General features: G+C 39.6%; 1 protein-coding gene and 1 long non-coding RNA gene across 2 annotated transcripts in view; one reads left to right on the top strand and one right to left on the bottom strand.

The window, feature by feature from the left end:
• The window catches only part of NCOA1 (nuclear receptor coactivator 1), a 277,674-nt gene that overhangs the window by 44,850 nt on the left and 208,193 nt on the right, over positions 1–24,631 (top strand). The gene's annotated exons all lie outside the window — the stretch shown is intronic.
• LOC116562124 lies at positions 1,954–22,710 on the bottom strand. Its single transcript, XR_004273779.1, has 4 exons — positions 22,701–22,710; positions 17,014–17,020; positions 8,313–8,316; positions 1,954–2,034 (listed from the first exon to the last, which is right to left on the bottom strand). It is a non-coding gene; the product is annotated as an uncharacterized LOC116562124 (long non-coding RNA).

The raw sequence follows: 24,631 nt of genomic DNA, 5'->3' as shown, positions 1-24,631 counted from the left end.
TCCTGAGTAGCTGGAACTACAGGCATGTGCCACCACTCCCAGCTAATTTTTTTGTATTTTTAGTAGAGACAGGTTTTCACCATGTTGGCCAGGATGGTCTCAATCTCTTGACCTCATGGTCTGCCCACCTTAGCCTCCCAAAGTGCTGGGATTATAGGCATGAGCCACTGGTGCCCGGCCAATTTTTAGTAGAGATGAGGTTTCACCATGTTGGGCAGGCTGGTCTTGAACTCTTAACCTCAAGTGATCTTCCTGCTTCAGCCTCCCAAAGTGCTGTGAGCCATGCACCCAGCCAGGACTGGATCTTTTTGATGCTCCAGTGATATAATGAGTCCTAAACTTAGCAGCATAATGAGACAAATACAAGAGTTGTTAAGTATGTAGAATTAAGAAGACATACCTGTGTGGGAATGAGACAGAAAAGGGATTCTAGACTACTTTTTTTTTTTTTTGAGACGGAGTCTCGCCCTATTGCCCAGGCTGGAGTGCAATGGCGCAATCTTGTCCTACTGCAACCTCTGCCTCCTGGGTTCAACTATTCTCCTGCCTCAGCCTCCTGAGTAACTGGGTTTACAGGCACCCACCACCATGCCCAGCTAATTTTTGTATTTTTAGTGGAGACAGGGTTTCTCCATGTTGGCCAGGCTGATCTTGAACTCTTGACCTTGTAATCTGCCCGCTTTGTCCTCTCAAAGTGTTGGGACCATGTGCAGCCTGGATTCTAGACTATTATTAGGTTTCTTGATTGGTTGAGTGGAGAGATGATATTGCCAGAAACCATGGTAGCAAATGCAATAGTAAAAGCCTTTTGGGTATGAGAATAAAAGATACTTCTGTCTCACTTGAGCATGCTGAGATTGAGATGCCTGTGAGACAATCACACGGAAAAATGTTATAGTCTGTTAGACTAGTGGATATATGGATTTGGAACTCAAATGTTTGGGATTGAGCAAAATTTGGAAGTCATACGTAAGTGATAATTGTAGTTGATGGGTGAAGTTTCTCGGGGAGAATGAATATACCTTGAGACCAAATGACCACTACTGTTTGAGACTATGTTGAAGAAGGGGAGCCTGCAGGCAAGGGAGAAAAGAATGGTCGAAAGAGTGAGAGGTGAACCGAGAGTCATGTCATAGAAACCAGAAGTAAGGGAGTCGTCAGCAATGCCAGATTATCAAAGGATAAGTAAGGACTGAGTAGTGATTTGATAACTAAGACACACCAAAACAGGAACAGCTGAACTACCTTCCTCCAGACCACTTATGTGGGAGAAAAATAAACCTCTCATTTCTGCACATTACAGGTATTTGTCATGTGCAACAGAACCTAATCCTAACTGACACAGAGAGCCAGTCCATTGGGTGGATTAAGGCTAATATGGAGGATGGCCTTAGCAGTCTGTTCTTTGCAGGTGAAGAGGTTATGGCCCCAGTTGGTTTTTGATTTACAAGGCTGACATAAAGGGGAGATTATCTGAAAAAGATTTTGACACTGATCTAAATAATCCCTGAGAGAGCCTTTCTCAGCTTCAGATTCTGGAAGAACATGGCCATCCCTCTTGTAGTGTGAGCCAACCGAAACTCCATAGGAGACAAGAAGACTCAGAAGTTCTAAAGAAGATGTAATTTGAGTTTTCATAGCAGATGGCTGCCTGTGAAATAGTTATAACACTGCATCAGACATTAAAAATTTAAATTCATAGACTCAGTGCAGTGAGATTTAAGAGGGGATTATTATAAACAAGAAAGCATTCTGAGAACAGGAAAAAAGCTTTTCGAAAACAAAATCATTAATATTGAATTAAAATTAATAATAATGAAAAGTAGATTGGATAATCCAGTAAACAATACTGGTAAGTTAAAAGACTAGTTTATTTGATGCTCCAGAGTTGTGGGAAGGTAGACATGGAGATCATGACCAAAAAGGTAATAGATAGAGTAGATAGATGCAAGAAATTTGGTGTATATAAATTAGGTGTTTTAAAAGAACAGAGATGAGGCATAAGTAGTCAAGAAGTACTTACAGAAAATGTTGCTGAATTGAAGACTTTAACTTTAAAAAAAACTCACCAAATAAGATTAGTGAATGTAGTAGTCATATTTCTGATATTTAAGGATAAGAGGGAAAATTCTACAAATATTCAAAGGGGGGAACCAAATGATTTTCAAAGGGAAGACAATCAGGTTGGAATCCAGTCTTCTAATGAAAACTGTTAGATCAGAGAATTTAAGTTCCTTGGTTTAATAGACTAGTAAGATTCTAGTAGAAAATTTGGATGACTGGCATAAATTATAAACTTTTTTTTGGCTAAACAAGGCTATAAAATATAAAACAATTCAATAATTTTTGCTTTAGGTTAAATAATACTGTTATTGTTTTTGATTGTACTGAGAACTAGTGAGAACTTCGTCACCAAATAGCATTGGTTCTGGGCTTAGAGTTTGGGAACTACTGTGGTAGGTGATACTGGTCTTTCTACAAGTTTGTAAGAGAAGATATGACCTCAGGTTTTTTTTTTTTTTTTTGAGACAGAGTTTCACTCTTGTTGCCCAGGCTGTAGTGCAATGGTACGATCTTGGCTCACTGCAGCCTCCGCCTCCTGGGTTCAAGTGATTCTCCTACCTCAGGCTCCTGAGCAGCTGGGATTGCAAGCATGTACCACCATGCCTGGCTAATTTTGTATGTGTAGTAGGGACAGGGTTTCTCCATGTTAGGCTGGTCTTGAACTCTTGACCTCAGGTGATCTGCCCACCTCCGGCTCCCAAAGTGCTGGGATTATAGGCATGAGCCACTGTGCCCGGCCTGACCTCAGTTTTATACCTTGCTACACTGTCATTGATGTACAGAGGCTAAGAAGAGATTTCCAGACAGACAAGGTTTTGGAAATTATATTAACTTTGTACTTTTTCTAAAGAATATATCCAGGAGTATACTCTTTAGAATAATATAATTAGTAAACTTGATTTAACAGATTAGTATTAAACTTTGTGCCTTACAAGGGGATTTTATTTTGATTACCTGTAAAATAGTCATGAAACCTAAGCCACAGAAATAACAAAAATAGAAACCCAAAAGTATTTATTTTAAGCATTTGTTGTATTCTTTGTGCTAGTCTCTGAGGATACAGTGACAAACAGAGTTGTCTTATCCTGATCCTGCAGACTGGGAAGTTCAAGAGCTTAGTGCTCCATCTAGGGGCTTATGGTGAGGACTAGGTGGGTCAAAATATGGTGGAGAAACAGAAAAGGAGTGAGCATGTACAAAGAGATCACATTGTAAGTGTGGAAGCAAGAGAATTCTAGGAAGCCAAACTCCTTTTATAACAATCCACTCTTGCAGTAAATAGTCCAGTCCTGAGAAAGTGAGAACTCAATCCCACAGGAGAGAATTAAATCTATTTGAGGGATCTGCCCCCGTGACCCAAACACCTTCCACCAGGCCCTGCCTCCCAACAACACTGCTACCTAGGGGATCAAATTTCATCATGAGTTTTGGAGGGGACAAATCAAACTGTAGCAGAGATAATGTGATTTTTTTGTCCAGATTGAGCCTATAGTCTAGCAAGGGATACAAAATAACCAGATATTACAATGTAGGTTGGTAGATGCTGCAATGGATGGACCCCATAATTGAATGTGAGCATAGAACAGGAGCACTTAACCCGGATGAACAGGGGAGGCAGAGATGGCTTTCTAAAGAAGGAACATCTGAATTGAGACAAGGAAAGGAGACAGAGAAATTGAGAGGATTTCAGATTAGTTGATTACAGAGAGTATAAAGTGAGAGAAAGATATCAGGAGAGAGGTCACTAGGTACAGTGTCACACAGAACCTTGAAAGCAATGTTAGGGCAGTTGGACTTTATCCTGAGAGGAATGGGAATCTATTGAAATATTTTAATAATGAAAAGTTATATGATCTGGTTTGTTTTTTTAGGAAGATTACTCAGGCTGTAGTGTGAATGCATTAGAGCCAGGTAAAATTAAAGTTAGGGAGATCAATTAGGAAGTTGTCTTGGGGAGTCATTTGTTCTAACAATAATTTTTCTAGATTGGAGGTAATGTTAGATTGGCTACAGTAGGATCATAAGGATGGAGGTGGATTTGAGAAAGATTTAGAGTTTGGTGGTTGGATATTAGGAAGAGTAGAAAGAAGAGGACCAATCTAGTCTTAAATTTCTGGCTTATGCGGATAGGTAGATGATGGTGTGATTCAGTAGATAAACCTTGGAGCAGGAGATTAGGGAGGGTGGTTGAGTTCAGTTTGAGGTGCCTATGGGACATCTAACTTGAGATCCAGTTGGTATTTGGATAAGTTGGTCTGAATTTTAGAAGAGAGATGTGGGTTAGAGATTCTGATTTGGAGAGTATCAGCTTTGGGAAAATAAATAAAGTTGTGGATATGAAAGATTACCCAGGTAAAATGTGCAGAGACAGAAGAGGTGATCCAGGTCAAGGATCTTAGGAACATGTGCTTCTAAAATGAGGATTCTGACTGAGTGTGGTGGCTCATGTCTGTAACTCCAGCACTTTGGAAGGCCAAGGTGGTAGACTGCTTTAGTTCAGGAGTTTGAGACCAGCCTGGGCAACATAGCAAAACCCCATCGCTACAAAAAATACAAAAAATTTGCTGCGTATGGCAGTATGCACCTGTAGTCCCAGCTACTTGGGAGCTGAGGTGGGAGGAGCACCTGAGCCCAGGAAGCTGAGGCCGCAGTGAGCCATCATGATTGTGCTGCTGTACTCCTGCCTGGGTGACAGAATGAGACCCTGTCTCAAAAAAAAACGGGGTTAAGACTCTCAGAAGAAAAAAAGTAGGACAGAAATTCAGTAGACTGTGAGCTGACAATTCAAAAAACATTGTAAATGTATGTTGGGATTAAAAAAATTAGTAAATGAATGGTGAATGATGGGAGCTAGTTTTCTCATATTTAGGGAGTGAGGTAATCACAGGCAGGGGGAAGGCTAGAATGAATCATGTGGTACTGAATTAGAGTTTGAAACATAAGCATTGAACTCCTGTTTACCTTAATATTGGTACAGATTCAGAAATAAGTATAGATGTGTATGTATACATAGCCTAGTAGACATACATTTATTTCCTAGCTCTGTTTGCTGAGAGGGCCTAGGAGAAATGACAACCCAGTAGCACGAGCACACTCAGCATCAGATCTTGGTTTCTAATACCATTCTCAGGTAGAAAGAACTAAGGCTCCTTAGAAAATGGCTGACTCTAGGGCTGGGGCAGGGAATTTGCAAGTTGAGCCTGGAACATTGTAGAGTGCCAGAAAATAAGAAAATATGCAAAATGCAAAAGGACAGGGGCTTGGCAAAGGGATACAGGAACTAACTAAAAGATCACCCAATGACGGAAGCTGGAACAATTTGCACAATAATATAAATAACATTGTATTACTGGATTATGACCCAAAGCATAAAATAAATATCCCTAAGTCCACACTGATTAAAATAAACAGTTAAATAATTATTGTCCCCACTTATTTATTTATCTTGTACAGAAGAATTCCAAATAATTTGTGCAGACACTTCTCTCCTCAAGGAAGTGGAACTTAATCCCCTACCCTCCCACCACCCCCTTGAGTATGGGCTGCACTTGGTGACTGAGAGGGAATGGTTAATTATATGGATTCTGTTTGAGATCATGTGAGTCAAGAACCAAGGTATTTACGTAGGATATAGCATTAAAGAATGCTCGTCAATCCCATTACTGGGTATATATCCAAAGGATTATAAATCATTCTGTTCTAAAGACACGTGCACACATATGTACATTTAGGCACTGTTTGTAATAGCAAAGACCTGGAACCAACCCAAATGCCCATTGATGATAGAATGGACAGAAAACATGGCACATATACACCATGGAATACTATGCAGCCATAAAAAATGATGAGTTTGTGTCCTTTGTAGGGACATGGATGAATCTGGAAACCATCATTCTCAGCAAACTGACACAGGAACGGAAAATCAAACACCGCATGTTCTCACTCATAGGTGGGTGTTGAACAATGAACACACGTGGACACAGGGAGGGGAGCATCACACACTGGGGTCTCTTGGGGAGGTTGGGGAGGGATAACGTGGGCAGAAGTGCCAGATATAGGTGACGGGGGGATGGAGGCAGCAAACCACATTGCCATGTATGTACCTGTGCAACAATCCTGCATGATCTGCACATGTACCCCAGAACTTAAAGTATAAAAAAAATATGCTGGTGATCTCAGAGGGAACAGTTTGTGGGGAGAGGTAGATACTTGTGCTCTTAATGTATATAGCTCTAAATTTAACCAACCTTGTAGAATATTCTGTGCTTTTATTAAATTTTTTTTTCTTTGAAATGGAGATTCACTCTCTTGCCCAGGCTGGAGTGCAGTGGTGTGTTCTCAGCTCACTGCATCCTCCGCCTCCCAGGTTAAAGCAGTCCACTTGCCTCAACCTCCCGAGTAGGTGGGATTCCAGGTGCCCGCCACCACACTCAGCTAATTTTTGTATTTTAGTAGAGATGGGGTTTCAGCATGTTGGCCAGGCTGCTCTTAAACTCCTGACCTCAAGTGATCCCAAAGTGCTGGGATTACAGGTGTGAGCCACCACACCTGGCCTGTTTTTATTATATGTAATCACAAACTGACAGCTATTTAATGTCTATCAAAACTTCACTGAAGCTATGATTGTACCACCGTACTCTGGCCTGGGCAACAGAGCAAGATCTCATCCCTTAAAAACTTTACTTAATAGCAAAAAATCCACATCAGATATGAGACAGACAGTCTAATGAGTATCTTAATTATGCATTCATGTAGTTTCTTGTATTAAGTCTTCAGAGAACAAAAGTATCAAGACCACATCATCTTAGTCTCCTGTGACATGAAAATGCCTGTGCTGAGTTCTAATTTAATGATATGTTATCTGTCTATATAGAATCCATCTGTAAGACACATCATTTGAATGATTTGCATTTTCTAAAATTATATTTGAAACTACAGTCCTAGGTTCATTGTTCTTTGTACAAGTGCATCTCGTTCAGATACAAAATTTACATGTTTACTTTTTCTTCTTATTGCAAAATGAAAACTTAGAACCTGGAAAACATGGACCCAGATTTGACACTTGGTGTTTTTAATTTGCTGATATCATAAGCTTGTTAGTATCTAATTGAATTGTCTATTGCCATGTAACAAATCACCCCAAAACCTTGTGACTACAGCAGTGATTTACAATTTTTATAATTCTGTGGATCAGCAGTTTGATCAGGGCTCAGATAGGGGATTCTTCTGCTCTACGTGGCATCAGCTGGGATCACTTAGTTGGTAGCTGGTATGGGTTGGATAGTCTCAGGCTTTCTTCACATGCCTGACACTTCTGTATGCCTCCACATGGCGTCTCCACAGCATTGTGATGTCAGGGTAGTTGGATTTCTTACATGGCCTCTGGCTTCCAAGAAGAGAGAAGGGGAAGCTACCAATCTTCCAGGTTACTGCAGTTTCAGAACGTCACTTTGAGCACATTCTTCCTGCTGGTCAAAGCAAGTCACAAGGCCAACCAGGATTCAAGGGACTAGGAAATAAAGCCTCATCTTTTCATAGGTGGAATGGCATGTGCACATTAAAAAGGAAATAATGCCAGCCACGTTTGGAAGATAGTATGTGACCATACCATCTATTATAGTGTCTAATCTTTTAATTTACATGATTTTATTATGATTAATTCTATTTCTCTTCTATTTTAACTTGTAACAATTTAAGTTCTTTTGGAAATTATGTTAAAAATCTCAAATTAAAATTATTACCTTAATTTAATAGAAAAGATTTTAAGATAATGGGAGGCCTGGATAAACCTCTTTTTTGTTGTCATTCACTATACATTCGTCTTGTCATTGACTATAAATTTAATAAGTATCTTGGATTATTTTAGTTGAAAATCTTCAAAACATCTTTGTTTAGTAAATGCAGCTCTATTAGGAGAATTTGTTCTTTGATTTTAGTTTTCCCTGAACTGGGAGGCTTACAGACATGTGTCCATATTTTTTTAAGCCCTGATAAATTATGTAGAGCACAGTTTAGCACAGACTATCATAATTTAAAATGCAGATACTCTTTGACTCAGTAATTCTGCTTTATGAGTACAGAGATATAGCATTGTCTGTATGGCAAAATATTGGAAATGACATCATCAGTGAGAGACTGATTAAATTGTGATATATTCATATATCATGAGATTGTTAAAAAAAGGATGAGGGAATTCTATAAGAAATGGCATGAAATGAGTGGTAAGATACACTATGTTAAAATGATACAAAACTCTAGTGTATTGTATTAATCTGTTTTCATGCTGCTGATAAAGACATACCTGAAACTGGGCAATTTACGAAAGAGAGAGGTTTAATGGACTTACAGTTCCACATGGCTGGGGAAGCTTCACAATCATGGTGGAACGGGAGGAGGAGCAAGTCACGTCCTAAATGAATGGCAGCAGGCAAAGAAAGAGGGCTTGTGCAGGGAAAGTCCCCTTAGGAAACCATCAGATCTTGTGAGATGTATTCACTACCACAAGAACAGCATGGGAAAAGACCTGCCCCATGATTCAGTTACCTCCCACCAGGTCCTTCCCACAACATGTGGGAATTCAGGGTGAGATTTGCATGGAGACACAGCCAAACCATATCATTTCACCCCTGGCTCCTCCCAAATCTCACGTCCTCACAGTTCAAAACCAATCCTGCCTTCCCAACAGTCCCCCGACTCTTAGCTCATTTTAGCATCAGCTCAGAAGTCTACAGTCCAAAGTTTCATCCAAGACAAGGCAAGCTCCTTCCGCCTATGAGTCTGTGAAATCAAAAGCGAGTTAGATACTTCCTAGATACAATGAGGATGTAGGCATTGGGTAAATACAGCCATTCCAAATGAGAGAAATTGGCCAAAAGAAAGGGGCTACAGGTCCCAAGCAAGTCCGAAATCCAGCAGGGTAGTCAGATCTTAAAGCTCCAAAGTGATCTCCTTTGACTCCATGTCTCACATCCAGACACACTGATGCAAGGGGTGGGTTCCCATGGTCTCGGGCAGCTCTGCCCCTGTGGCTTTGCAGGGTACAGCCCCTCCTCCTGGCTGCTTTCATGGGCTGGCGTTGAGTGTCCATGACTTTTCCAGGCACACAGTGCAAGCTGTCGGTGGATCTACCATTCTGGGGTCTGGAGGATGGTGGCCCTCTTCTCACAGTATCACTAGGTGGTGCCCCATTAGGAACTCTGTGTGGGGCCTCCAACCCCACATTTTCCTTCAGCACTGCGCTAGCAGAGGTTCTCCATGAGGGCCCCACCCTTGCAACAAACTTTTGCCTGGACATCCAGGTGTTTCCATATATCTGAAATCTAGGTGGAGGTTCCCAAACCCCAGTTCTTGACTTCTGTGCACTCACAGGATCAACACCATGTGGAAACTGCCAGGGCTTTGGGCTTGCACCTTCTGAAATAATAGCCTGAGCTGTACCTTGGCCCCTTTTAGTCACAGCTGGAGTGGCTGGTACACAGGGCGCTAAGTCCCTAGACTGCATGCAGCAGAGGGACCCTGGGCCCAGCCCACAAAATCATTTTTTCCTCCTAAACCTCTGGGCCTATGATGGGAGGGGCTGCCACAAAGGTCTCTGACATGCCCTGAAGATGTTTTCCCCATGTCTTGGCGATTAGCATTCGGCTCCTTGTTACTTATGCAAATTTCTGCAACTGGCTTAAATTCTCTTTAGAAAATAGGATTTTCTTTTATATCACATTGTCAGGCTGCAAATTTTCCACATATTTTAATGCTCTGTTTCCCTTATAAAACCAAATGCCTTTAACAGCACCCAAGTCACCTCTTGAATGCTTTGCTGCTTGGAAATACCTTCTACCAGATACCCTCATTCATCTCTCTGAAGTTCAAATTTCTATAAATATCTAGGACAGGGGCAAAATGCCAACAGTCTCTTTGCTAAAAACATAGCAAGAGTCGTCTTTGCTCCAGTTCCCAACAACTTCCTCATCTCCCTTTGAGACCACCTCCACCAGGATTTCATTGTCCATATCATTATCAGCATTTTGGTCAAAGCCATACAACAAGTCTTATGGAGTTTGAAACTTTCCCACATTTTCTTTTCTTCTGAGCACTCTAGACTGTTCCAGCCTCTACCTGTTACCCATTTCCGAAGTAGCTTCCACATTTTTGGGTATCTTTTTATCTAACCTCTGCCTGTTATCCATTTCCAAAGTAGCCTCCACATTTTTGGATATCTTTTCAGCAGTGCCCCACTCCCAGTACCAACTTACTGTATTAGTCTATTTTCATGATGCTGATAAAGACATACCCCAAACAGGGCAATTTATAAAAGAAAGAGGTTTAATGGACTTATATTTCCATGTGGCTGGGGAGGCTTCACAATCATGGCAGAAGGGGAGGGGGAGCAAGTCACATCTTACATGGATAGCAACAGACCAAGAGAGAGAGCTTGTGCAGGGAAACTCTTCTATATGAAACCAGCAGATCTCATGAGATTTATTCACTACCATGAGAACAGCATGGGAAAAGCCCTGCCCCGATGATTCAGTTACCTCCCACTGGGTCCTTCCCACAACATGGAATTCAAGATGAGATTTGGGTGGAGACATAGCCAAATCATATCAAATATGCCACCACTTTTGTTTAAAAAAGCGTATGCTTTGGGCTGCACATGGTGGCCCATGCTTGTAATCCCAGCACTTTGGGAGTCCAAGGCGGGTAGAAAACAAGGCCAGGAATTTGAGACCAGCCTGGCCAACATGGTGAAACCCCATGTCTACTAAAAATACAAAAATTAGCCAGGTGTGGTGGCAGGCACCTGTAGTCCCAGCTACTTGGGAGGCTGAAATGAGAGAATTGCTTGAACCTGGGGCTGGGGGACAGAGATTGCAGTGAGCTGAGATTGCGCCAGTGCACCCCAGTCTGGGCAACAGAGTGAGACTCAGTATTAAAAAAAAAAGTGTACACTTTTATATGCATAGAATGTCTGTGAATACATTAAGTAAAAAGGGAAGGGAGCTGGATGATTGGAGGGAAATTTCTGATCACCATCACTTGTTTTGTACAGTTTTCTTTTTGTACCAAGTACTTGTGTTACCTAACTTTAAAAATGCTCTGATAGGCCAAGTGCAGTGGTTCTTGCCCGAAATCCCACCACTTTGGGAGGCCAAGGAAGGTGGATCTCTTGAGGTCAGAAGTTTGAGACCAGCCTGGCCAACATGGTGAAACCCTATCTCTACTAAAAATACAGAAATTAGCTGGGCGTGTAATCCCAGCTACTCAGGAGGCTGAGACGGGAGAATTGCTTGAACCTGGGAGGTGAAGCTTACAGTGAGCCAAGATTGTGCCACTACACTCCAGCCTGGGTGACAGAAGAAGACTTTGTCTCAAAAAAAAAAAAAAAAAAAAAAAGCTCTGAGAATTATCATTTGTGGGTGTCTTTTTGTGTAAGACGGAACATTATATGCTCTATCCAGGCAGGATTGGTCCTGTTTGAGATAGCAGGAAGACCAGTAGGAAAGATTAAACATAGGTATCGTATCTCTAGACTGCTTGTTTGCTTGTTAAGAGTTGTCATTTTTGCATTGTCCACATATTCTGTCCATTATTTTTACTCATTGTTTTTTTTTTTTATTGTGTTGAAGAGTTCTTTAGATTCTGAAAAGTTCTTCATCAGATACTTGTTTTGCAAATATTTTCTCCAAATTTGTGGCTCATCTTTATATAACACTATCTTTTGAAGAGTAAAAGTTTAAAATTTTAATAAAGTGTTATTAATTTTTTTTTCTTTTATTGTTTGTGCTTTTAGCATTATATATAAAAACTCTGCTTCACACTGAAATAAGACCAACCTGCATATGAATCCTGGCTTACCAGCTATGTAACATTGGGCAAATATAAGTTTTCTCATCTGCAGTGACACTAATAATACCTTCCTTAGGAGAATATTGACGATTAAAGGAAATAAAATATATGTCACGCATTTGTTCATTCTTTTGTTTAACAAATGTTTACTCTGTGCCATCTATATGCCAGGCATGATGTGAATGCTCTTTATTCAGCAGGGCATAAAAAAACAAAAAACTCTGCTTTAGTGAGAGGTTGGCAAACTAATGACCTGATTTTCAGCCCACTACTTGCTTTTGCAAATAAAATGTTATTTGAATGCAGCCATGAACATTTGTTTATGTATTGTCTATGGTTGCTTTCATGCTACAATGGCAGATAGTTTCAGCAGAGGCTGTTTGTTCTCTGCAGGATAAGTTTACCAACCCCTGGGCTAAGATTTTCTTCTATATTTCCCTAAGTTGTATAGTTTTGAATTTTTTATATTTAGGTCTATTAATTTTTTTTTTTTTTTTTTTTTTTGAGACGGAGTTTCGCTCTTGTTACCCAGGCTGGACTGCAATGGCGCGATCTCGGCTCACCGCAACCTCCGCCTCCCGGGTTCAGGCAATTCTCTTGCCCCAGCCTCCCGAGTCGCTGGGATTACAGGCACGCGCCACCATGCCCAGCTAATTTTTTGTATTTTTAGTAGAGACGGGGTTTCACCATGTTGACCAGGATGGTTTCGATCTCTTGACCTCGTGATCCACCCGCCTCGGCCTCCCAGGTCTATTAATTTTTGTGTAAGACATGAGGTGTGGGTTGAGGATTTTGTTTTGTTTTGTTTTGTTTTAGCATATGGATTGCCAATTGTTCCAGCAACATTTGTTGCAAGACAATTCTCTTTCCATTGAATTACCCTGGTACTTTTGTTTGAAATCAATTGACCATAAATATATAGATTTATTTCTGGACTATCCCTTCTGTTCCATTGATCTTTGTGTTTATCGTTATGGCAGAATCACAATGTCTTAATTGCTATCGCTTTATAGAAAGTCTTGAAATCAGTGAGTCTGAGTTCTACAACTTTGTTCTTCTTTTTCAAAAGTGTTTTGACTATTCTAGTTTCTTTGCATTTTCATAAAATTTTGGAATCAACGTGTCAGTTTTTAGAAAAAGCCTGCTGGGATTTTAATTGGATTTACATTAATGTGGGGAGAATTGACATCTTAACAATATTGATTGATCTCATCTTTGAAAATAGTGTATCTCCAATTATTGAGGTTTTTCATTTTTCTCACTGTGCTTTGTGTGTGTGTGTGTGTATATATATATATATATATATTTTTTTTTTTTTTTTTTTTTGAGATGCAGTCTCACTCTGTCGCCCAGGCTGGAGTGCAGTGGAGCGATCTCAGCTCACTGCAACCTCCGCCTTCCGGGTTCTAGGGATTCTCCTGCCTCAGCCTCCCGAGTAGCTGGGACTACAGATGCATGCCACCACGCCTGGCGAAGTTTTTGTATTTTTAGTAGAGATGGGGTTTGACTGTGTTAGCCAGAATGGTCTCAATCTCCTGACCTCCTGATCTGCTTGCGTTGGCCTCCCAAAGTGCTGGGATTACAGGCATGAGCCACCACACCCGGCCTGTGTGGTTTATATTTTTGAGTACACAAATCTTTCATTTATTTTGTTATATTCTATTTCTTTTTAATGCTTATATAATTGCTACTATTTTGTTAATTCATTTCTAATTATTCATTACTACCACTAGAAGTACAGTTTAATATTGTGTGTTGACCTTGTCTTCTGAAATTTTGCTCAATTCATTTACCAGTTTTAGTAGTAGAAATTTATTAGATAAGTTTAGTAGATAAATCCTTTGCGATTCTCTATATAGACAATCTTGTTATTTGTGAAAAAAACAGCATTGTTTCCACTTTTAAAATCCATCTTCTGGCTTTTATTCCTTCTTCTTGCATCACTGTATTGACAGTATAGTACAGTACAGTACATTGTTGAATAGGAGTGGTGAGAGCAGATGTTCTTGCCTTGTTCATCGTCTTAATAGACAACATTTAGTCTTTTGTGATTATCTATATAATATTAGCTATAGATCTGTAGGCTGAGGATGTTTTCTTCTGTTTCTGAGAGTTTTGAATCATGAATGATTATGGAAGTTTTTCAAATGCTGCCTTTTTTTTTTTTTTTTTTTGGAGGCAGAATCTCACTTTGTCACGCAGGCTGGAGTGCAGTGGGGGGCGATCATCTTGGCTTACTGCAGCCTCTGCTTTCCAGGTCAAAGCGATTCTCCTGCATCATCCTCCCCAGTAGCTGGGGTTATAGGTGTGCGTCACCATGACCAGCTAATTTTTGTATTTTTAGTAGAGACAGGGTTTCACCATGTTGGCCAGGCTGGTCCCAAACTCCTGACCTGAAGTGATCTGCCCACCTTGGCCTCCCAGAGTGCTGGGATTACAGGCATGAGTCACTGTGCCTGGCCCAAACACCCCCCCCAACTTTTTTTGCATTAATTAAGATGATCATTTATTTTTCAGTGTGTTGACATGGTGGATTACGTTGATAAGTTTTTTTTTTCATGTTGAACCAGCGTTGCATTTCTGGGATAAATAGTATTTGGCTATGATATATAGTTCTTTTTATTATTGGCTAGATTCATTTGGTTAAGATATTTTCCATCTATGTTCATGAAAGGATGATGGTCTGTAGTTTGTCTGATTTTTGTATAGGGGTCAATGCTCTTTTCATAAAATGAATTGGGAAATGTTTTCTTCTTGTTTCTGGAAGAGTTTTTGTAATATTGGTATGATTTCTCATTAAATGTTTAGTAGAATTCACCAAGGAAGCCATTTGTCATGGAACTGTTTTAACGGGAAGATTTTAAATTATGAGTTAAGGAATTGGTATGTTTTATCTAAGTTGTAGAATTTATTGCCATAAAATTGTTCAGAATATTCCCTAATTACTCTTTTAATAGCTATAAATTCTCTAGTGATGTCTTCTTTTCATTACCAATGTAGGTAATCTGTGGCTTTTCTTTCTCTTTTTTTTGATTACTCTGGTCAGAAATTTAGTTTCACTGAACTTTTCAAAGAATTAGATTTTTGTTTCATAGATAGTCTCTATTTTTTGTTTTCAAATTTTTCCTTCAAATTGCTTTGTGTTAAATTTACTCCTCTTTTTCTACTTCCTTAAGGTAGAGGGTTAAATTATTGATTCAAGCTTGACCTTACTTGTTTTCTAATGTAACCATTTCATGCTATAAGTTTCTAAAAACTACTTAAGTGGTATCCCTGTTTTTTTAGGAGCAGAGGTGTAACGAGAAAGAGAAAGAGAGAAAGGAAAACAGTCCTCTCTCTAGTGAGAGAGAGGGGACTTTGGGGAGGGAAAGAGGACAGGAGATAATGGTGATTGTGGACAGGAAAGGAGGAAATTATGATAGAAAATGTGGAGATCCTGTTGCTGACACCTCATTGGGAGGCTGAAGGCTGGAGTCAGTCCGGAAGCCTTTGGATAACAGCCAGAAATCCTCAGTTACTCCAGAACCTCTTCTAGCCCCATACCACAGCTGAGTCCTCCTTGAAAGGAAGCTGGTTCAAACATGGCCAACATACCCAGCAACCTGTGGGTGCTGGGGGATTCCCAGTGTCCTCCCTAGTAAGCCACGCATCCTAGTCTTTAAGAATGGCAGCCACTCTAACCATGTTTTTAACTGGCCTATGAATGCCTGTTATTGATTTGATTTGGTTTTAATATGGAGGCTGAGAGCACCAAAATGAAAGGACGGAGTTGGAGTCCATTTCTCTGCTTACGTTTTGATGAATGCTGTACCTTGGTATCCCAGTCGAGGTTCCCAATATAAAGCAGCTACATTGTCTAGGGTAAGTACTTGGGATCATATCACACCAAGAAAATTTAGGACATAGACACACACAAGAAGTTTAGGAGTGGAGGTTTAATAGGCAAGAGAAAGAGAAAGAAAGAGAAAGGAAAACCGCTCTCTCTCCAGTGAGAGAAGAAATTACGATAGAAAATGTGGAGCTCCTGTTGCTGACACCCCATTGGGAGGTTGAAGGCTGGAGTCAGTCCAGAAGCATTTGGGGAACACCATGGGGTAGACCCAGCCAGAAATCCTCATTGTTCAGCTCCCAATTACAAGTGAGAACATGTGTTTGGTTTTCCATTCCTGTGCTAGTTTGCTGAGGATAATGGCTTCCAGCTCCATCCATGTACCTGCAAAAGACATGATCTCATTCTTTTATGGCTGTATAGTATTCAGGGATGTATATGTACTACATTTTCTTTATCCAGTCTCTCATTGATGGGCATTTGGGTTGATTCCATGTCTTTGCTATTGTGAATGGTGCTGCAGTGAACATATGCTTGGATGTGCCTTTATGGTAGAATGATTTCTATTATATTCCTTTGGGTATATACCCAGTAATGGCATTGCTGGGTCATGTTTACAGGAAAAAAACAAACAACCCTGTTAAAAAGTGGGCAAAGAACATGAACAGACACTTCTCAAAAGAAGGCATTCATGTGGCCAACAAACATATGGAAAAAAGCTTAACATCACTGATCATTAGAGAAATGCAAATGAAAATCACAATGAGATACCATTTCATGCCAGTCAGAATGGCTATTAAAAAGTCAAGAAACAACAGATGGTGGTGAGACTGTGGATTAATAGGAACACTTTTATGTTGTTGGTGGGAATGCACATGCATTCAACCATTGTGGAAGAAGACAGTGTGGCGATTCCTCAAAGACCTAGAACCATAATTTTTTTCTTTTCTTATCTTGTATTGAATTACTCCTTTTCCATGATTTCATTTTATCTCTACTCTTAGCTATTTATTTACGTTGCTCTAGGTCATAGTTCCTAAACCTTGACACTACTAATATTTTGGGCCAGCAAATTCATTGTTGTTGGGTTGGGGGGTGGCTATCCTGTATGTATTGTAGGATTTTTAGTAACATCCTTGGCTTCTACCTTCTAGATAAGAGTAGCAGTCACTTCCCATTCCCAATTGTGACAACAAAAATGCCTTCAGACTTTGCTAAATGTTTTCATGGGGGTGGCAGCGGTGGGTCAGGGGTGGGAACTAACCTTGGCTGAGAACTGCTGCTCTAGAGTTTAAAAGGTATGTCTTTAACTTATCACATTCTTCCTTTAAATAATATTATACCACTTTATATGTCATGTAATACTTTACAGCACTGCACTTCAATTTTGTACCTCTCCTTTTTATGCTATTTGTGATATATTTTACTTCTGTATGTTACTAACCCCACAATACAGACTTACTAATTTTTGCTTTAGTTGGTGAATAAACTTCTATAGGGAACAAAGTAAGAAAAAGTAGTATTTTATATTTATCTTCTAATGCTCTTCATCTTTGCCACCTTCTCCTCTCCCTCACCTTCATCCTCCCCCTACTCCTCTTCCTCTTCCTCCCCTCCCTGCCCCCTTTTTTGGTAGATCCAAATTTTTACCTGGTATTATACCTCTGCCTGAAGAACTACCTTGAACATATTTTGTGTCTGCAGGAGGTGAATTCTCTCAGGTATTATTAAGTCAAAAAAACCATTTATTTTCTAAAAGTATTTTTGCTGGATATAGAATTTTGTATGTAGAACTGAATTCTATGTTCAGTTTTTTTTTTCTTTCAGTCCTTTTTCTTTCTTTCTCTTTTGGCTTGCATAATTTCCTGATAAGAAGTCTTCTGTAATTTTAATCTTTGTTTTTTTGTATGTAATATTTCTTTTTTCTCTCTCTACCTTTGCAGTTTTTATCTTCGTTTTCAGCAGTTTGACTACGATATATCCATGTCTATTTGTTTAGTGTATGTGCATATGGTGTTTATTATGAAGGGTTTTTTGGGATGTTTTGGATCTCTGGTTTGTTTCCTTGGGTTCAATTGGGAAAATTCCTGGCAATGATCTCTTCCCATATTTTTTGTGTCAATTTTTTTTTCTTCTCCTGGGAGTAATAGACATTTTGATATAATTTCACAGCTCTTGGATACGCTGAACTGTATTTTTCCCCCCACTCTTTTTAACTTTGGTTTCATTCTGGGTGATTTTTATTGACCTGTCTGCAAGTTCACTTATTCTTTCTTCATCCCTGTCCAGACTACTGTTGAGCCAGTCAAAGTGCTATTGAACTGAACGGGGTTTGTTTGCCTGTGTGCAATGGAAAGCTGAATTAGTACTTTTTCACACTGCTGATGAAGACCTACCCGAGACTGGGAAGAAAAAGAGGTTTAATTGGACTTATAGTTCCACATGGCTGGGAAGGCCTTGGAATCATGGTGGGAGGTAAAAGGCACTTCTGAAATGGCGGTGGCAAAAGAAAATAAGGAAGAAGCAAAAGTGGAAACCCCTGATAAAACTCATCAGATCTTATGAGACTTATTCATTATCACAAGAATAGCACAGGAAACACTGGCTCCCATGATTCAGTTACCTCCTCCTGGGTCTGTCCCACAACTTGGGAGAATTCTGGGAGATACGATTCAAGTTGAAATTTGGGTGGGGACACAGCCAAACCATATCAGAAGCCCAACACTGAAGCACCAGGTTTTTGTAGAGAGAAAAGTTTATTGTAAGGCTGCCGAGCTAGGAGACAGGAGAGTGGCTCGGATCTGTCTCCTGAGCTGAGGTTTGGGGCATGTTTATAGTCAGAGGGTAATGGGGCATGATCTAATTGGATCTTACAATGCGGTGATACCTAGAGGTGTGATCTGACTGGATCCTTTCTTGGGGTAATGCCAGGGCTTGATCTGATCGGATCCTGAATCCTGCCGTGTACTGTCTGCTGCTTACTTCAGTCCCTGTTCCTTGGTCTGAACACTTAGGTTCTACTTGGGTTGCATACTTGGTTTATCTGGGCATGCCCAGGTTATGTGATATCCAACCTGGGGGGTCCATGGCAACTGAAAAACAACTTACAACTTTATTACATGAAAGTCGAATCAGACCGGGCTAGTGCAGTCAGAAAAGAATTTTTCACCTCTGATATCTTTTTGTTTTTAGCTTTCATATTTTACTTTTTAAACTTTCCATCTCTCTGCTCAAAGGACAAGAGAGACTAAGGTGATCCTCTTTTGCTGCTGCCTCTGTCAGGTTGTTTGTGCTGGAGGTTAAATCAGCGTACTCAAGAGTTGAGCTGATTTTGGGTTTTGTCACCATCATTACCCTCTCAGTGCATCACAGGCTTCGTATTTCTCCTGCAGTTGGCTGCTGGTCCCTTGTGTTTAGAGAATGACATGTCACTCTGCAAGATTTCTCTCTGTGTTCCTGTACCATCCTCATCTTCCAACAGTCTTTGCACATCTGTGCAATACAAGTATCAGTATTTCTTATGTTATTGACCCTCTCCCATTAATTGCCTATTGCTGGTTATTTAGTGCCATGCTTGTGGTGCAGAGCAGGCTTCTCTTTTGTTCTGGTTCAGACTCAATTATATTCAGGCCATTTGTCCTGGGCATCAGTTGGGCTCTCTCAGCCTCAGCATTACTGCCTTCTCTTCCTTGTGGCCTGCCCTTTGTTCCATGTATTTGTGGTAGGTCATGGACAGGAATATCCTTCTTTCCCCTAGTAGTAGTAGAAGTCTCTTTGGTATTGGTGCAGGATTCTTTGCCTAACACTTTTTCCTGCTCTGTATTCTACCACCGTGGCAGAGGTTCTTTTACCTCTACCCCTCTCCTAACAACATTATATCTTTCCCTGTCCCATAAGGGAGAGTGTTTGTCTACCTCTTCCCCAGGAGCAGAGGCATTTTGCTTCTATTCTGCCCTGAAGCAATGGATTTCTGCCAGGACCTTTGGTTAGAGGATTTTATGTCCTTCTCCTAGTGGTTTGAAGCTTTTTGCTCTGTTAGAGAACAGTTGGGGAATCAGGCTTCAGCCTTGTCCTAGACACCTCCTGCACACTTCCCCTAATGATGAGGGCTGTCTCGGGTTTCCCGTCCTAGTATTATACTAATCTTTCATGTGATCACCTGGTCAAGGCATGAGGAAAATCTTGCAAGTGAGTGAGAACTTTCCTTATGTCTGAGGTCTCCAGCTATTCTAAACTGACATAGTAGGTTACACTTCGTCTTTAAGAATTTGTTAAAATTTTAGCTTTTTTCTTATACTGTTGTATAGTGGCCACTTCTTTTTCTGTGACCTGACAAAGGTCAGACAGTTTGTGTGTAGTCTTTCCTTGGAGGAGCTTATCCCTCTAAGGAGAGGAATAAAATTTACTTGGTGTTTTATTAAATTTGCTAGTTGCCTTGTGACCCCCACTCTTTGTTAGACCAAGAGAAGTTTTGATTTTATAGATAGGATTTTTTTTTTCTCATTAGTGTAGGAGTGACATTGTTTTGTGGCTTTCTGCATTTAAGCAGAAATGGGACTACTTGGAGTTCTTGACAGGTATGTTATTTAAAAATTATGTTTATGCTGATCCTCCTTTAATGTTTTCCCTTTTCCCTCATCTGCCTCTCAATCACTTCATCTTTTAGGATTGAACCTAAGCTATTTCCTCCATGAAACCTTTCCTGATTCCAGTAAGTAGAATGGAACATTCTTGACTGTGTCTCTTGTAGAACGTGTTTCATTTTTTTGCAGGCCCATTGAAACCCTCAGTGAGATTGGGCATCTTTAAGATTTTGCAAGTTTATGAGCATAATGGTTGTTGGATTTTTAGATACGATCATAGAGTAAACTTGAGATAAAAGATAAAATGATATACAGGGAAGCTCATGTTTATTAATAGAATACAATTTGTGAAATCATACCACACAGGTTTCTGTGCTGTTTGGTTCGTGTAGTTGTTGCTTTTTAACTAAATTATTGTCAGAAACAAGACTTAAATTTGTAAAAATCTAATATTTGAAAAATAAGGGATTGTTTACACAAACTAGTATATATTTACACAATGGAATATTGTAGAGCTGTAAAAGCTGCGAAGAAACATTTCCTAACTTGGAAAAATATCTAGGACATACTGGAGATTAAAAAGTAAGATGCAAAACTGAATATTTTGTGTCAGAAGGCAAGAGGAGTAAGATTATATTTATAGGTAAATATCTTTGCAGAAAGAATTGCTGGAAGAATATACAAGAAACTAATAAAAGTGGTAACCTACAGTAAGCAAGGGCAAAGTGAACTGCATGTGGATGATGTGGGAATGAGACTTTTTAGTTATAGCTTTCATTTTATATCATTTTGATTTTTAAATCATGAATATAGCATGTATTCAAAAAATGAAAACCAGTAGAAATAACTATGTAGACATTGAAAGATAAGAAGATCTGAAAAGTTCTTCAGAGCCAATAAAAAATATTAGTCTATGAAACAAAACTTGGATGTGAGACACTTTTATTTTAAATAAGCCAGCTCTCACCAATGCGAGAGTGAATACAAAGTGTGGAAAATTGTGAAGGACAAGGTTTTATGAATCTGACTCCAGATAAAAAAATATGTAAAAAGGTAGCTTTCCAGCACAATTAGGAAGGTTTTGGTTTTAGATGCAGTAGTAGTTTGGATAATCACTCAAAGCAGAAAGGAGCACTTTGAATAGGTAAAAACTATGGCAGAAATACACAGTACTTGGAGTGAGCAAGGCAGCCATTTCTCACTCATAAAATCACCAGGAATACCCTTGGAATCTGGTAAGATGTATTTATTGTCAGAAAAAAATAGATAAAAATACCAAGAATATTCTTATCACAAATTAAAACCTATAAATAAACAATAATTATTTAAATAGATTATAGTTCAGACACCCACCTTACGGGCAAACAAATGAGATATAAAAGAAGAAACTTTGTAAACCAAGGGATGATGAGAATTCCTTAATGTTGCTAGGAAAAACTGGTTGGTAATTTGAAATGCAGATCAGTTTAGAGCCAAATCTTTCTATACATTATATGAAATGAAGTATTGAGAAGGTTAGTCCATAGAAAAATGAAAATCAGAGCATTATCTTCTATCACTAAAGGGGCAGAAATTTCAAAACAGAGAAATGATAAAAGATATGAAAAAGGGAATGATGGACAAATCCATACACCTGAAAATAAAAACTTCTGTATTAAGGGCCAATGTTAAGACTGAGAACATGTTAAAAGTAAGCAAGAGAAATAGTACACGTAGAGCAACCCAAATTTGAAAATCTGAAATGCTCCACATTACAAAACTTTTTGAATGCTGACATGAGCTCAAAGGAAGTACTCATTGGAACAGTTTGAATTTCAGGTTTTCAGATTTCAGATTCTCAACTAGTAAGTGCCATGCAAATACCCCTAAATTGAAAAAAATCCAGAATCTGAAACACCCAGGCGTTTGGATAAGGGATACTCAACCTGTATTATCACAATATAAACAATTTACACAAATGGGTAAGGAAAACATAAAGAAATCTCTATTCCATTCCATCCCTAGTAGGGGTGGAAGAGGTAGAGTGGCAGAAGTTTGAGAAAAAAGGCAGTGTGAATTATGGGAGAAGGATCTGATTAATGAATGGTGCATAAAGGGTTGCTGCACAGCATTCAGTGTCTAGCCTTAAATAGCAAAAGCCAGCAGGATCAATTCACATGGTTGTGTGATTTTTCTCTAGCAAGCAACTGGATTAAGGACTTTGAAGGTGATGAAGCTGAAGGAAGAAATAGCATACTAGGTGGATTTGTAGTTTAGGAGATAACCAAGATTTCGAAACTGGAGATAAGAAGCGACTAGAATGGAGAAAGAACAGGTAGCATGCATCCAAGGTAATGAGTCTGGACCCAGGTTAGAAAAAATAGAGTGAGATATTGAGTAACAAATTGAAGAAGAGGGTCATACAGCCAGATGTGACATCACAGGGAAGGAAGGGGATTGCTTGTGAGGGTCTCGAAGTGTCACTCTGGAAAATTTTGTCTCTACCACCTTACCCTACAGTCTAGATAGAGCATTATTTTCAAGAGCCAGATTTAGCTCAGTGGTTGAAGAGTTGGTCAGTGATGAAATTGAGAATGTAGAGATGATTTGTTTTACTTACATAAGAGGGATTTCCAGAGGTCCTTGTGGAAAAGGTTGGAAGAAAGGGCAGCAATGGGAGACCAAATGGAGTGGATGAGAAAGCATAACTGCATGCAAATAGGTCAGAGGATAGTTGGCCAGAATGGTTTGCGTTTTGAATAAAGCCCAAGAGTTATAGGGGTAGGAGTTCCAGGTAGAATTAATTAGCCACACATTTCTGGCCTGCAGTATAATGACCGTCTCTGGAGCGGGCTGTCTTTGTGATTCTAAAGAGAATGTTAGTAAAAAGCTTAACCCTGGGTGGTAAAGCCTAAATTAATTTGGCCTTAAATAGCAAAAGCCAGTAAATCTCTCTCTTTTTTTAGACAGGATCTCACTCTTTTGCCCAGGATGGAGTACAGTGGCATGACCTTGGCTCACTGTAGCCTCGACCTCTTGGGTGCAAGCCATCCTCCTACCTTAGCTTCCTGAGTAGGTGGGACCACAGGTGCATGCCACCATGCCCAGCTAATTTTTGTATTTTTTTGTTGTTGTTGTTTAGAAACAGAGTTTTGCAATGTTTCCCATGTCAGTCTTGAACTCCTGAGCTCAGGCAATCTGCCCACCTTGGCCAAGCAAAGTGCTGGGATTACAAGCATGATCTACTGTGCCATTAATTGAGTAAAATCTAGTCTGTAATATCTTACTTGCAGTTGCTTAGGACGGCATGATAGCCATGATATCAGGTGCTTCTTTATTACAGAGTGCTTCTGGGAACTGTCTTTCCTGTTACTATTCTGCTTTACCTAAAACTGGATACTCAGGCTACTGCTGCTGAGGTGACTTCAGCAACTCCCCTGGGATACCAAGGCAAGCCCCAATTGATTGCATACCTTCTTTGGGGATCTGAGCTTTTAAAAAAGCCAGCAACTACCTTTTGTCAAGTTGATATATTTATCTATTATACCTTTAATATTTAGTAACAAGAATGATAATTGACATTTCTTGAATAACCAGAACATCTGTATGCTTATAGGGTAACAGTGGTGTGTCACAGTAAATTCTGTAATGTTTTCTGTGGCCTAAATGTGTCCTCTCTCTCCTGCTTTAGATCTATCCATACTAATGGAAATGTAACTGGAACTGACTTCGATGATAAAATCAAGGACCATCAAGCAAGATCATGCAGTAGGCAACTTTGCTTCCAAATGAAGTTACCAACATTTAAAATTTCTACTTATTCTAAGGTATTTGAGGCACAATTTTACTTTAGTTTTGACTCCTTAGTAGTCATTTTGTAGTGTTGATTTCTATACATAGGTTTGGTAAGTTTAAAAGTACTTATGTTAGAATGCTTAGCTCTTAGAGAAAAGTTCACTTCCCTCCTTTCGTACTATACTCCCAAAGAAACCAACTGAGAAAAGATGCAGATTTTTTTTTCAAAAGCCTGTAGTACTCGGTATTCTCATGTGGCCTCACAACCAATACTAACCAGGCCCGACTGTTCTTAGCTTTTGAGACCAGGCATGTTCAGGGTGGTATGGCTGTAGACAAGATCCAGATTTTAAAGGGATATATTTATTAAAATTAGGAAAGCATGTCAATTATAATAAATGCATTAAGTATAGATTAAGTTTCAATAACTATATTAGAAGAACTGGAATAAATGTCAGTTTAATAATTATTTTATTTGCATTATGACCACTGAGATAAGCAACTGAATGCAGCACTCTGAGTCCACCTGCATGATGTC

The sequence above is a fragment of the Sapajus apella genome, unplaced genomic scaffold (genome assembly GCF_009761245.1).
Source record: "Sapajus apella isolate SASKATOON/1434 unplaced genomic scaffold, GSC_monkey_1.0 scaffold31, whole genome shotgun sequence".
Classification (NCBI taxonomy): Eukaryota; Metazoa; Chordata; class Mammalia; order Primates; family Cebidae; genus Sapajus; species Sapajus apella.
The sequence above is the reverse complement of the archived record's forward strand: the minus strand, read 5'-3'. Positions and strand labels throughout refer to the sequence as shown.